Source organism: Gouania willdenowi, chromosome 9, assembly GCF_900634775.1.
Source record: "Gouania willdenowi chromosome 9, fGouWil2.1, whole genome shotgun sequence".
NCBI classification, from domain to species: domain Eukaryota; kingdom Metazoa; phylum Chordata; class Actinopteri; order Blenniiformes; family Gobiesocidae; genus Gouania; species Gouania willdenowi.
The window spans coordinates 11,743,315-11,755,968 of record NC_041052.1 but is presented as its reverse complement, the minus strand read 5'-3'; positions in this window follow the sequence as shown (position 1 = coordinate 11,755,968).

The window sequence follows — 12,654 nt, the reverse complement described above, 5'->3', positions numbered from 1 at the left end:
AAAATTTTCCCAAAAAAAAAATTGAGTTAGGACCATCATTAGACCCTAAAAACTACTTGCAATATAATGCACATATCTTAATTGGGCTAAAAAGGCTATAAGGCACAAAAAATGACAAAAAACAAAAATCACCCAAAATAAAAAGTAAGGCTATAGCAAGGCATTTTTTTCAAAAAAAATCCACAAAAAAAATTGAGTTAGGACCATCATTAGACCTAAAAACTACTGCAAATATAATGCACCTACTTAACTGGGCTAAAAAGGCTATAAGGCACAAAAATGACAAAAAACAAAAATCACTCAAAATAAAAAGTAAGGCTATAGCAAGGCATTTTTTTTCAAAAAATTTTCAAAAAAAAAATTGAGTTAGGACCATCATTAGACCCTAAAAACTACTGCAAATATAATGCACATACTTAAATTGGGCTAAAAAGGCTATAATGCACAAAAAATGACAAAAAAACAAAAATCACTCAAAATAAAAAGTAAGGCTTAAGCAAGGCATTTTTTTCAAAAAAATTCCCAAAAAAAAAATTGAGTTAGGACCATCATTAGACCCTAAAAACTACTGCAAATATAATGCACATACTTAAACTGGGCTGAAAAGGCTATAACGCACAAAAAATGACAAAAAACAAAAATCACGGACACTCAAAATAAAAGTAATGCATATAGCAAGGCAATTTTTTTTCAAAAAAATTTTCCAAAAAAAAAATTGAGTTAGGACCATCATTAGACCCTAAAAACTACTGCCAATATAATGCACATACTTAAACTTGGGCTAAAAAGGCTATAGGCACAAAAATGACAAAAAACAAAAATCACTCAAAATAAAAAGTAAGGCTATAGCAAGGCATTTTTTTCAAAAAATTCCAAAAAAACAAATTGAGTAGGACCATCATTAGACCCTAAAAACTACTGCAATATAATGCCACATACTTAAATGGGGCTAAAAAGGCTATAAGGCCACAAAAATGACAAAAAAAACAAAATCACTCAAAATAAAAGTAAGGCTATAGCAAGGCATTTTTTTTCAAAAAAATTCCCAAAAAAAAATTGAGTTAGGACCATCATTAGACCCTAAAAACTACTGCAAATATAATGCACATACTTAAATTGGGCTAAAACAGCTATAAGGCACAAAAAATGACAAAAAACAAAAATCACTCAAAATAAAAAGTAAGGCTATAGCAAGGCATTTTTTTTCAAAAAATTTTCCAAAAAAAAAGTTGAGTTAGGACCATCATTAGACCCTAAAAACTACTGCAAATATAATGCACATACTTAAATTGGGCTAAAAAGGCTATAATGCACAAAAAATTACAAAAAACAAAAATCACCCAAAATAAAAAGTAAGGCTATAGCAAGGCATTTTTTTAAAAAAATTCAAAAAAAAAAATTGAGTTAGGACCATCATTAGACCCTAAAAACTACTGCAAATATAATGCACATACTTAAATTGGGCTAAAACGGCTATAAGGCACAAAAATGACAAAAAACAAAATCACATCAAAATAAAAAGTAAGGCTATAGCAAGGCATTTTTTCAAAAAATTTTCCAAAAAAAAAATTGAGTTAGGACCATCATTAGACCCTAAAAACTACTGCAAATATAATGCACATACTTAAATTGGGCTAAAAAAGGCTATAATGCACAAAAAATGACAAAAAACAAAAATCACCCAAAATAAAAAGTAAGGCTATAGCAAGGCATTTTTTTCAAAAAATTCAAAAAAAAAAAATTGAGTTAGGACCATCATTAGACCCTAAAAACTACTGCAAATATAATGCACATACTTAAATTGGGGTAAAACGGCTATAAGGCACAAAAAATGACAAAAAACAAAAATCACTCAAAATAAAAAGTAAGGCTATAGGAAGGCATTTTTTTCAAAAAATTCCAAAAAAAAAATTGAGTTAGGACCATCATTAGACCCTAAAAACTACTGCAAATATAATGCACATACTTAAACTGGGCTAAAAAGGCTATAAGGCACAAAAAATGACAAAAAACAAAAATCACTCAAAATAAAAAGTAAGGCTATAGCAAGGCATTTTTTTTCAAAAAATTTTCCAAAAAAAAAATTGAGTTAGGACCATCATTAGACCCTAAAAACTACTGCAAATATAATGCACATACTTAAATTGGGCTAAAAAGGCTATAATGCACAAAAAATTACAAAAAACAAAAATCACCCAAAATAAAAAGTAAGGCTATAGCAAGGCATTTTTTTCAAAAAAAATTCAAAAAAAAAAATTGAGTTAGGACCATCATTAGACCCTAAAACTACTGCAAATATAATGCACATACTTAAATTGGGCTAAAAAGGCTATAAGGCACAAAAAATGACAAAAAACAAAAATCACCCAAAATAAAAAGTAAGGCTAAAGCAAGGCATTTTTTTTTCAAAAAATTTTCCAAAAAAAAAATGAGTTAGGACCATCATTAGACCCTAAAAACTACTGCAAATATAATGCACATACTTAAATTGGGCTAAAAAGGCTATAAGGCACAAAAAATGACAAAAAACAAAAATCACCCAAAATAAAAAGTAAGGCTATAGCAAGGCATTTTTTTCAAAAAAATTCCAAAAAAAAAATTGAGTTAGGACCATCATTAGACCCTAAAAACTACTGCAAATATAATGCACATACTTAAACTGGGCTAAAAAGGCTATAAGGCACAAAAAATGACAAAAAACAAAAATCACTCAAAATAAAAAGTAAGGCTATAGCAAGGCATTTTTTTCAAAAAAATTCCCAAAAAAAAAATTGAGTTAGGACCATCATTAGACCCTAAAAACTACTGCAAATATAATGCACATACTTAAACTGGGCTAAAAAGGCTATAAGGCACAAAAAATGACAAAAAACAAAAATCACTCAAAATAAAAAGTAAGGCTATAGCAAGGCATTTTTTTCAAAAAAATTCAAAAAAAAAAAATTGAGTTAGGACCATCATTAGACCCTAAAAACTACTGCAAATATAATGCACATACTTAAATTGGGCTAAAAAGGCTATAATGCACAAAAAAATGACAAAAAACAAAAATCACTCAAAATAATAAGTAAGGCTATCGCAAGGCATTTTTTTTCAAAAAAATTTCCAAAAAAAAAATTGAGTTAGGACCATCATTAGACCCTAAAAACTACTGCAAATATAATGCACATACTTAAACTGGGCTAAAAAGGCTATAATGCACAAAAAATGACAAAAAACAAAAATCACTCAAAATAATAAGTAAGGCTATAGCAAGGCATTTTTTTCAAAAAAATTTCCAAAAAAAAAATTGAGTTAGGACCATCATTAGACCCTAAAAACTACTGCAAATATAATGCACATACTTAAATTGGGCTAAAAAGGCTATAAGGCACAAAAAATGACAAAAAACAAAAATCACCCAAAATAAAAAGTAAGGCTATAGCAAGGCATTTTTTTCAAAAAAATTCCACAAAAAAAAATGAGTTAGGACCATCATTAGACCCTAAAAACTACTGCAAATATAATGCACATACTTAAATTGGGCTAAAAAGGCTATAATGCACAAAAAATGACAAAAAACAAAAATCACTCAAAATAAAAAGTAAGGCTATAGGAAGGCATTTTTTTCAAAAAAATTCCCAAAAAAAAAATTGAGTTAGGACCATCATTAGACCCTAAAAACTACTGCAAATATAATGCACATACTTAAACTGGGCTAAAAAGGCTATAAGGCACAAAAAATGACAAAAAACAAAAATCACTCAAAATAAAAAGTAAGGCTATAGCAAGGCATTTTTTTTCAAAAATTTTCCAAAAAAAAAGTTGAGTTAGGACCATCATTAGACCCTAAAAACTACTGCAAATATAATGCACATACTTAAATTGGGCTAAAAAGGCTATAATGCACAAAAAATTACAAAAAACAAAAATCACCCAAAATAAAAAGTAAGGCTATAGCAAGGCATTTTTTTCAAAAAAATTCAAAAAAAAAAAATTGAGTTAGGACCATCATTAGACCCTAAAAACTACTGCAAATATAATGCACATACTTAAATTGGGCTAAAAAGGCTATAAGGCACAAAAAATGACAAAAAACAAAAATCACCCAAAATAAAAAGTAAGGCTATAGCAAGGCATTTTTTTTTCAAAAAAATTTCCAAAAAAAAAATTGAGTTAGGACCATCATTAGACCCTAAAAACTACTGCAAATATAATGCACATACTTAAATTGGGCTAAAAAGGCTATAAGGCACAAAAAATGACAAAAAACAAAAATCACCCAAAATAAAAAGTAAGGCTATAGCAAGGCATTTTTTTCAAAAAAATTTCCAAAAAAAAAATTGAGTTAGGACCATCATTAGACCCTAAAAACTACTGCAAATATAATGCACATACTTAAATTGGGCTAAAAAGGCTATAAGGCACAAAAAATGACAAAAAACAAAATCACCCAAAATAAAAAGTAAGGCTATAGCAAGGCATTTTTTTCAAAAAAATTCCAAAAAAAAAAATTGAGTTAGGACCATCATTAGACCCTAAAAACTACTGCAAATATAATGCACATACTTAAACTGGGCTAAAAAGGCTATAAGGCACAAAAAATGACAAAAAACAAAAATCACTCAAAATAAAAAGTAAGGCTATAGCAAGGCATTTTTTTTCAAAAAATTTCCAAAAAAAAAATTGAGTTAGGACCATCATTAGACCCTAAAAACTACTGCAAATATAATGCACATACTTAAATTGGGCTAAAAAGGCTATAAGGCACAAAAAATGACAAAAAACAAAAATCACTCAAAATAAAAAGTAAGGCTATAGCAAGGCATTTTTTTTCAAAAAAATTTCCAAAAAAAAAATTGAGTTAGGACCATCATTAGACCCTAAAAACTACTGCAAATATAATGCACATACTTAAATTGGGCTAAAAAGGCTATAAGGCACAAAAAATGACAAAAAACAAAAATCACCCAAAATAAAAAGTAAGGCTATAGCAAGGCATTTTTTTCAAAAAAATTCCAAAAAAAAAATTGAGTTAGGACCATCATTAGACCCTAAAAACTACTGCAAATATAATGCACATACTTAAATTGGGCTAAAAAGGCTATAAGGCACAAAAAATGACAAAAAACAAAAATCACCCAAAATAAAAAGTAAGGCTATAGCAAGGCATTTTTTTCAAAAAAATACCAAAAAAAAAATTGAGTTAGGACCATCATTAGACCCTAAAAACTACTGCAAATATAATGCACATACTTAAACTGGGCTAAAAAGGCTATAAGGCACAAAAAATGACAAAAACAAAAATCACTCAAAATAAAAAGTAAGGCTATAGCAAGGCATTTTTTTCAAAAAAATTCCCAAAAAAAAAATTGAGTTAGGACCATCATTAGACCCTAAAAAACTACTGCAAATATAATGCACATACTTAAATTGGGCTAAAAAGGCTATAAGGCACAAAAAATGACAAAAAACAAAAATCACTCAAAAATTTTTTTTTCAAAAAATTTTCCAAAAAAAAAATTGAGTTAGGACCATCATTAGACCCTAAAAACTACTGCAAATATAATGCACATACTTAAATTGGGCTAAAAAGGCTATAAGGCACAAAAAATGACAAAAAACAAAAATCACTCAAAATAAAAAGTAAGGCTATAGCAAGGCATTTTTTTTCAAAAAATTTTCCAAAAAAAAAATTGAGTTAGGACCATCATTAGACCCTAAAAACTACTGCAAATATAATGCACATACTTAAATTGGGCTAAAAAGGCTATAAGGCACAAAAAATGACAAAAAACAAAAATCACCCAAAATAAAAAGTAAGGCTATAGCAAGGCATTTTTTTCAAAAAAATTCCAAAAAAAAAATTGAGTTAGGACCATCATTAGACCCTAAAAACTACTGCAAATATAATGCACATACTTAAACTGGGCTAAAAAGGCTATAAGGCACAAAAAATGACAAAAAACAAAAATCACTCAAAATAAAAAGTAAGGCTATAGCAAGGCATTTTTTTCAAAAAAATTCCCAAAAAAAAATTGAGTTAGGACCATCATTAGACCCTAAAAACTACTGCAAATATAATGCACATACTTAAATTGGGCTAAAAAGGCTATAAGGCACAAAAAATGACAAAAAACAAAAATCACTCAAAATAAAAAGTAAGGCTATAGCAAGGCATTTTTTTTCAAAAAATTTTCCAAAAAAAAAATTGAGTTAGGACCATCATTAGACCCTAAAAACTACTGCAAATATAATGCACATACTTAAATTGGGCTAAAAAGGCTATAATGCACAAAAAATGACAAAAAACAAAAATCACTCAAAATAAAAAGTAAGGCTATAGCAAGGCATTTTTTTCAAAAAAATTCCAAAAAAAAAAATTGAGTTAGGACCATCATTAGACCCTAAAAACTACTGCAAATATAATGCACATACTTAAACTGGGCTAAAAAGGCTATAAGGCACAAAAAATGACAAAAAACAAAAATCACTCAAAAATTTTTTTTTCAAAAAATTTTCCAAAAAAAAAAATTGAGTTAGGACCATCATTAGACCCTAAAAACTACTGCAAATATAATGCACATACTTAAATTGGGCTAAAAAGGCTATAAGGCACAAAAAATGACAAAAAACAAAAATCACTCAAAATAAAAAGTAAGGCTATAGCAAGGCATTTTTTTTCAAAAAATTTTCCAAAAAAAAATTGAGTTAGGACCATCATTAGACCCTAAAAACTACTGCAAATATAATGCACATACTTAAATTGGGTTAAAAAGGCTATAAGGCACAAAAAATGACAAAAAACAAAAATCACCCAAAATAAAAAGTAAGGCTATAGCAAGGCATTTTTTTCAAAAAAAATTCCACAAAAAAAATTGAGTTAGGACCATCATTAGACCCTAAAAACTACTGCAAATATAATGCACATACTTAAACTGGGCTAAAAAGGCTACAAGGCACACAAAATGACAAAAAACAAAAATCACTCAAAATAAAAAGTAAGGCTAAAGCAAGGCATTTTTTTTCAAAAAATTTTCCAAAAAAAAAATTGAGTTAGGACCATCATTAGACCCTAAAAACTACTGCAAATATAATGCACATACTTAAATTGGGCTAAAAAGGCTATAAGGCACAAAAAAATGACAAAAAAACAAAAATCACCCAAAATAAAAAGTAAGGCTATAGCAAGGCATTTTTTTCAAAAAAAATTCCACAAAAAAAATTGAGTTAGGACCATCATTTGACCCTAAAAACTACTGCAAATATAATGCACATACTTAAACTGGGCTAAAAAGGCTATAAGGCACAAAAAATGACAAAAACCAAAAATCACTCAAAATATAAAGTAAGGATATAGCAAGGCATTTTTTTTCAAAAAAATTCCCAAAAAAAAAATTGAGTTAGGACCATCATTAGACCCTAAAAACTACTGCAAATATAATGCACATACTTAAATTGGGCTAAAAAGGCTATAAGGCACAAAAAATGACAAAAAACAAAAATCACTCAAAATAAAAAGTAAGACTATAGCAAGGCATTTTTTTTCAAAAAATTTTCCAAAAAAAAAATTGAGTTAGGACCATCATTAGACCCTAAAAACTACTGCAAATATAATGCACATACTTAAATTGGGCTAAAAAGGCTATAAGGCACAAAAAATGACAAAAAACAAAAATCACTCAAAATAAAAAGTAAGGCTATAGCAAGGCATTTTTTTTCAAAAAATTTTCCAAAAAAAAAATTGAGTTAGGACCATCATTAGACCCTAAAAACTACTGCAAATATAATGCACATACTTAAACTGGGCTAAAAAGGCTATAAGGCACAAAAAATGACAAAAAACAAAAATCACTCAAAATAAAAAGTAAGGCTAAAGCAAGGCATTTTTTTTCAAAAAAAATTCCACAAAAAAAATTGAGTTAGGACCATCATTAGACCCTAAAAACTACTGCAAATATAATGCACATACTTAAATTGGGCTAAAAAGGCTATAAGGCACAAAAAATGACAAAAAACAAAAATCACCCAAAATAAAAAGTAAGGCTATAGCAAGGCATTTTTTTCAAAAAAAATTCCACAAAAAAAATTGAGTTAGGACCATCATTTGACCCTAAAAACTACTGCAAATATAATGCACATACTTAAACAGGGCTAAAAAATAAAAAAGCAGTAAGGCACAAAAAATGACAAAAAACAAAAATCACCCAAAGTCAAAAGTCAGGCTATAGCAAGGCATATTTTTCAAAAATTTCCAAAAAAAAAAAAAATTGAGTTAGCACCATCATTAGACCCTAAAAACTACTGCAAATATAATGCCTTACCTCCTAAATTTCTGTTTTTTACATTTTTCTAATTTTTCATGCCTTACTGCAATTTATTCCCAGTTTAAGTGTGCTCATCATATTTGCACTAGTTTTTAGGGTCTTATGATAGCCTTATCTCAGAAAAAATAAAATAAAATTTAAAATTTTTATGCCTTACCTCCGAAATTTCTGTTTTTTACATTTTTAAATTTTTCTTGCCTTACTGCAATTCATTCCCAGTATAAGTGTGCTCATCATATTTGCACTAGTTTTTAGAGGCTCATGATAACCTGATCTCAGAAAAAAAAATAATTTCATTGTTTATGCCTTACTATAGCCTTCCCTCCAAAATTTGTGTTTTTTACATTTTTTTTAACTTTTCATGCCTTACTGCATTTTGACCCCAGTTTAAGTGTGCTCATCATATTTGCACTAGTTTTTAGGGTCTTATGATAGCCTTATCTCAGGAAGAAAAAAAAAAAAAGTCAATTTTTATGCCTTACTATAGCCTTACCTCCGAAATTTCTCTTTTTTTACATTTTTCATGCCTTACTGCAATTTATTCCCAGTTTAATAGTGCTCATCATATTTGCACTAGTTTTTAAGGTCTTATGATAGCCTTTTTCGCAGAAAAAAAAAAATTTAAATTTTTATGCCTTACTATAGCCTTACCGCCAAAATTTCTTTTTTTTACATTTTTTCATGCCTGACTGCATTTTAACCCCAGTTTAAGTGTGCTCATCATATTTGCTCTAGTTTTTAGGGGCTTATGATAGCCTTATCTATATAAAAAAAAAAAAAAAAAAAAAAAAATTCAATTTGTATGCCTTACTGTAACGACGAGGTGACGTTACACTTATGAACTGTCGTAATTTAAAAAAAAAAGGTAAATTGTAATACTGTGACAAACTGCAGTGCTCAATCAAATTAAGAAAACACATTTTGTTGTACTGGTTTAATTAATTTATTTGTCATGTTATCAGGAAGACAGGTGGTGAAGCACATGGTTCAGGTCACAGGACTCATCTAGTGATAAACACAGAAAATACATTCAGTTTAATTGATAAATAACAGCAATGACATAACAGATAAAACAATTAAATATGTTCTGGTATTTTGCATGTGATTGAAATGTGATCTTCAACAAAGCTTACCTGTGCATGCTCTCTTCCTCTTTCCTGTGGTGTTCAGGTTAAAGAATTCCCCAGGGGCCTTTGGACACATTTTTATAGTTCCAGGTGGGAGAGACCAAGCAGAGACAAGGAACAGGGAGCTTGATGTTTGGAACTCAATGTAAATATGTAGTTTAATAATTTAGGGGATGTAAATAAAATTAATGATATTAATACAGGGTTATTGTTTGTGATAATGTCTGTTAGGAATTGTTTGTGTAAATATTTATGTTGTACTTTTAATATGCAAATTAAATGTCACCCCATGCTTGGTACAGGCTAATTAGTGGTGCACCTGTAAATAAGGACCTTCATTCTGTTCAGTAGAGAGTTGAGTGGAGATTGAAGTACACTGTCTCTGTGGGGTACATTAAAAATAAACAGATAAACTGATGCACCAAAACCTGGAGCGTGGTTTCCTCATTGACTGCCTCCACTGCTTCGGTTGCTCTTTGACACTTACTATAGCCTTCCCTCTGCATTTTAACCCTAGTTTAAGTGTGCTCATCACATTTGCACTAGTTTTTAGGGTCTTATGATAGCCTTATCTCAGGAAAAAAAAAAAAAAAAATACGATTTTTATGCCTTACTATAGCCTTCCCTCTGAAATTTCTGTTTTTTTCCATTTTTCTAGTTTTTCATGGCTTACTGCAATTTATTCCCAGTGTAATTGTGCTCATCATATTTGCACTAGCTTTTAGTGTCTTATGACAGCCTTATCTCAGAATTTTTTTTTTTTAATTTTTATGCCTTACCTCCGAAATTTGTTTTTTTACATTTTTCAAATTTTTCATGCCTTACTGCGTTTTAACCCCAGTTTAAGTGTGCTCATCATATTTGCACTAGTTTTTAGGGGCTTATGACAGCTTTACCTCAGAAAAAAAAAATTAAAAATTAAGATTTTTATGCCTTATTATAGCCTTACCTCCAAAATTTTGAATTTTTCAAAATTTTCATGCCTTACTGCAATTTATTCCCAGTTTAAGTGTGCTCATCATATTTGCACTAGTTTTTAGGGACCTATGATAGCCTTATCTTAGGTTGTGATTATAAATATGGATACATGTTAAATTTGAAGGTTGGACACTATCTATCTGTATATTGAGTTCTGTGTGAAGGAGCTTCAGGAATTTCTTCATGAACTGTGTAACATCATCAATGTTTGATAAGAAGAAACTGCATTTCAGACTCTCTCGCTTTGCCTTGGTTGAAGAGCTCGTACTCACAGTTACCTCCTTTCCTTTCCTTTCCTTTCCAGGAGGCATGAGTCATTTCTTTGTGTCAAATAGTAACAAGTGAGCTCTGTTGCTTTCACAAGCGTTCCAGTGTGATGGTGGTTGCCATGTTGGATGGAAGGAGACGGTGCAGTATTTTTAGCAGCAGAGATATGAAAAGGCCATTGCACTGGTGCTGACAGACTGTCCCTTAAGGGTGTGACAAAGTGAAGGCTGGGCATTTGTTTGCCTTCTGGAGGGATTCTCTTTAAAAAATGAGTGAATCGCAGGCAGATGTGTTGTAACACTGGAGACGTAATCTTAATGAAGTGTAGAAATGTTGTATTTAAGTGAAACCTCTGAGCAGATTGGTCATGGGTTTGGTTGTGTGAATGTAAAAAGATCAGCTCCTGGTGATGAAGACTGTTGTTGTTTTTAAACTCAACAGCAGGTTCATGAAGGAAGATTTGTCTCTACTAATAAATAAAATTAAAAAAAAAAAAGTTGCTTTAATAAAAAAAAAACGACAGTATTTGAATGCAGACAAATATTTTACACAGAAAATATAATTTTAACACCTATTTTGTGTAATTTAAAATGTATTTTTTTTTATAAAAAATGTATACATTTTGTAATGTTTTTAACCTATTTTCCAAAAAAAAAAAATCTAAAAATTATCAGGATATTATTATTCTAAAAAAAGATTAGATTGTAAAAAAAAAAAATTTCAGTCTAACTTACTTCAATCAGTGTTTAATAACAATAATAAATATATAAATGAAGGTTTTTGTTAACAGTTATATAGCCTGATTAATGTCAGTATTAAGAAATTAATCACTGCATATTAAGGCTTAATAAAGTGTTACCAAAAAAGTACAGCATTTTATTTTTAGTATATTTTAATGTTTCGTGTTTTAAGCCTTTTTGTATATTTTCCCTAATTTTTGGGGACTTTAATGTTTTTTTAATTTATTTGAAGATTTTTCTCTTCAAATTTTTTTTTTTTTTTTTTTCCTGGGGTCATTGTGACTAGTTGAGTTATTACGTAAACAACTTAATTTCTAATGTTACTGTTTGCTTTTCACTCCTTGGTCTTAGGTCACCCACTGATGCCTCTAAAAGCCACAGAAGATCAATTATTCATTCAATTAGTGACTGGAGTGTTTCAGAGGCAGATGGATTTATTTCACACTGCTGTGCTGACAGGACACTAAACTCATAGTCATCTCACGCCTGAGGGTTAACGCTCTGTGTTGGATGGATAACCATGAGTGTAGTCCCAGTATTTTAGTTTTAAAAAAGCCACAAACTCCTTTCAACGTCACCTGCTGCTTTTTAAACTCTTACTGTCACACAGACGCTGCGGACACTCCAGGATTTATTCATTCAGGTAAAACCTAAAGTCAGGAAACTGCTGCTAACACCTATGCTTTAGAGTGAGTGGAGCTGCATTATGGACCTCACGCAGCTTTCAATAAATTATGATGTGATGTGACTCAAGGGTGCCGTCGCTAATGCTACGGAACCTCCAGAGCAACAAGCAGCATCTCAGCTGTGTTCATTCTAATACAGACTGGTCGGCTTTCACTAAAAGGTTTTTGGGTTGATTTGTTACATGTGGCTCAAAGCGTGTGTGTCTAATAAACTGGCATCATGTCCAAGACGGTGACCTATACAGGATAACTTAGGCAGGAATGGCAAACATGTGCCAATCAGGATTTATTACATCTATATCATTTTTTTTTTTTATTTATTTATCATGGAGCCACTAAAATATTGTGGGTGAAGAATGTTTTGTTTGTTTGAACTGATGAATAAATTGCTTTTAATGCTACACACAACAATTCTATTGACATATTCTATGGCTATGAACTATACCCTCAAATAAAAGTTAAAGAATAAATTTTTTAACTATAATTGTTCAAAGCCACTTGCATGACCTATTACTTTTCGATATTAATGGCTCATTGCAATGCCAGGCTT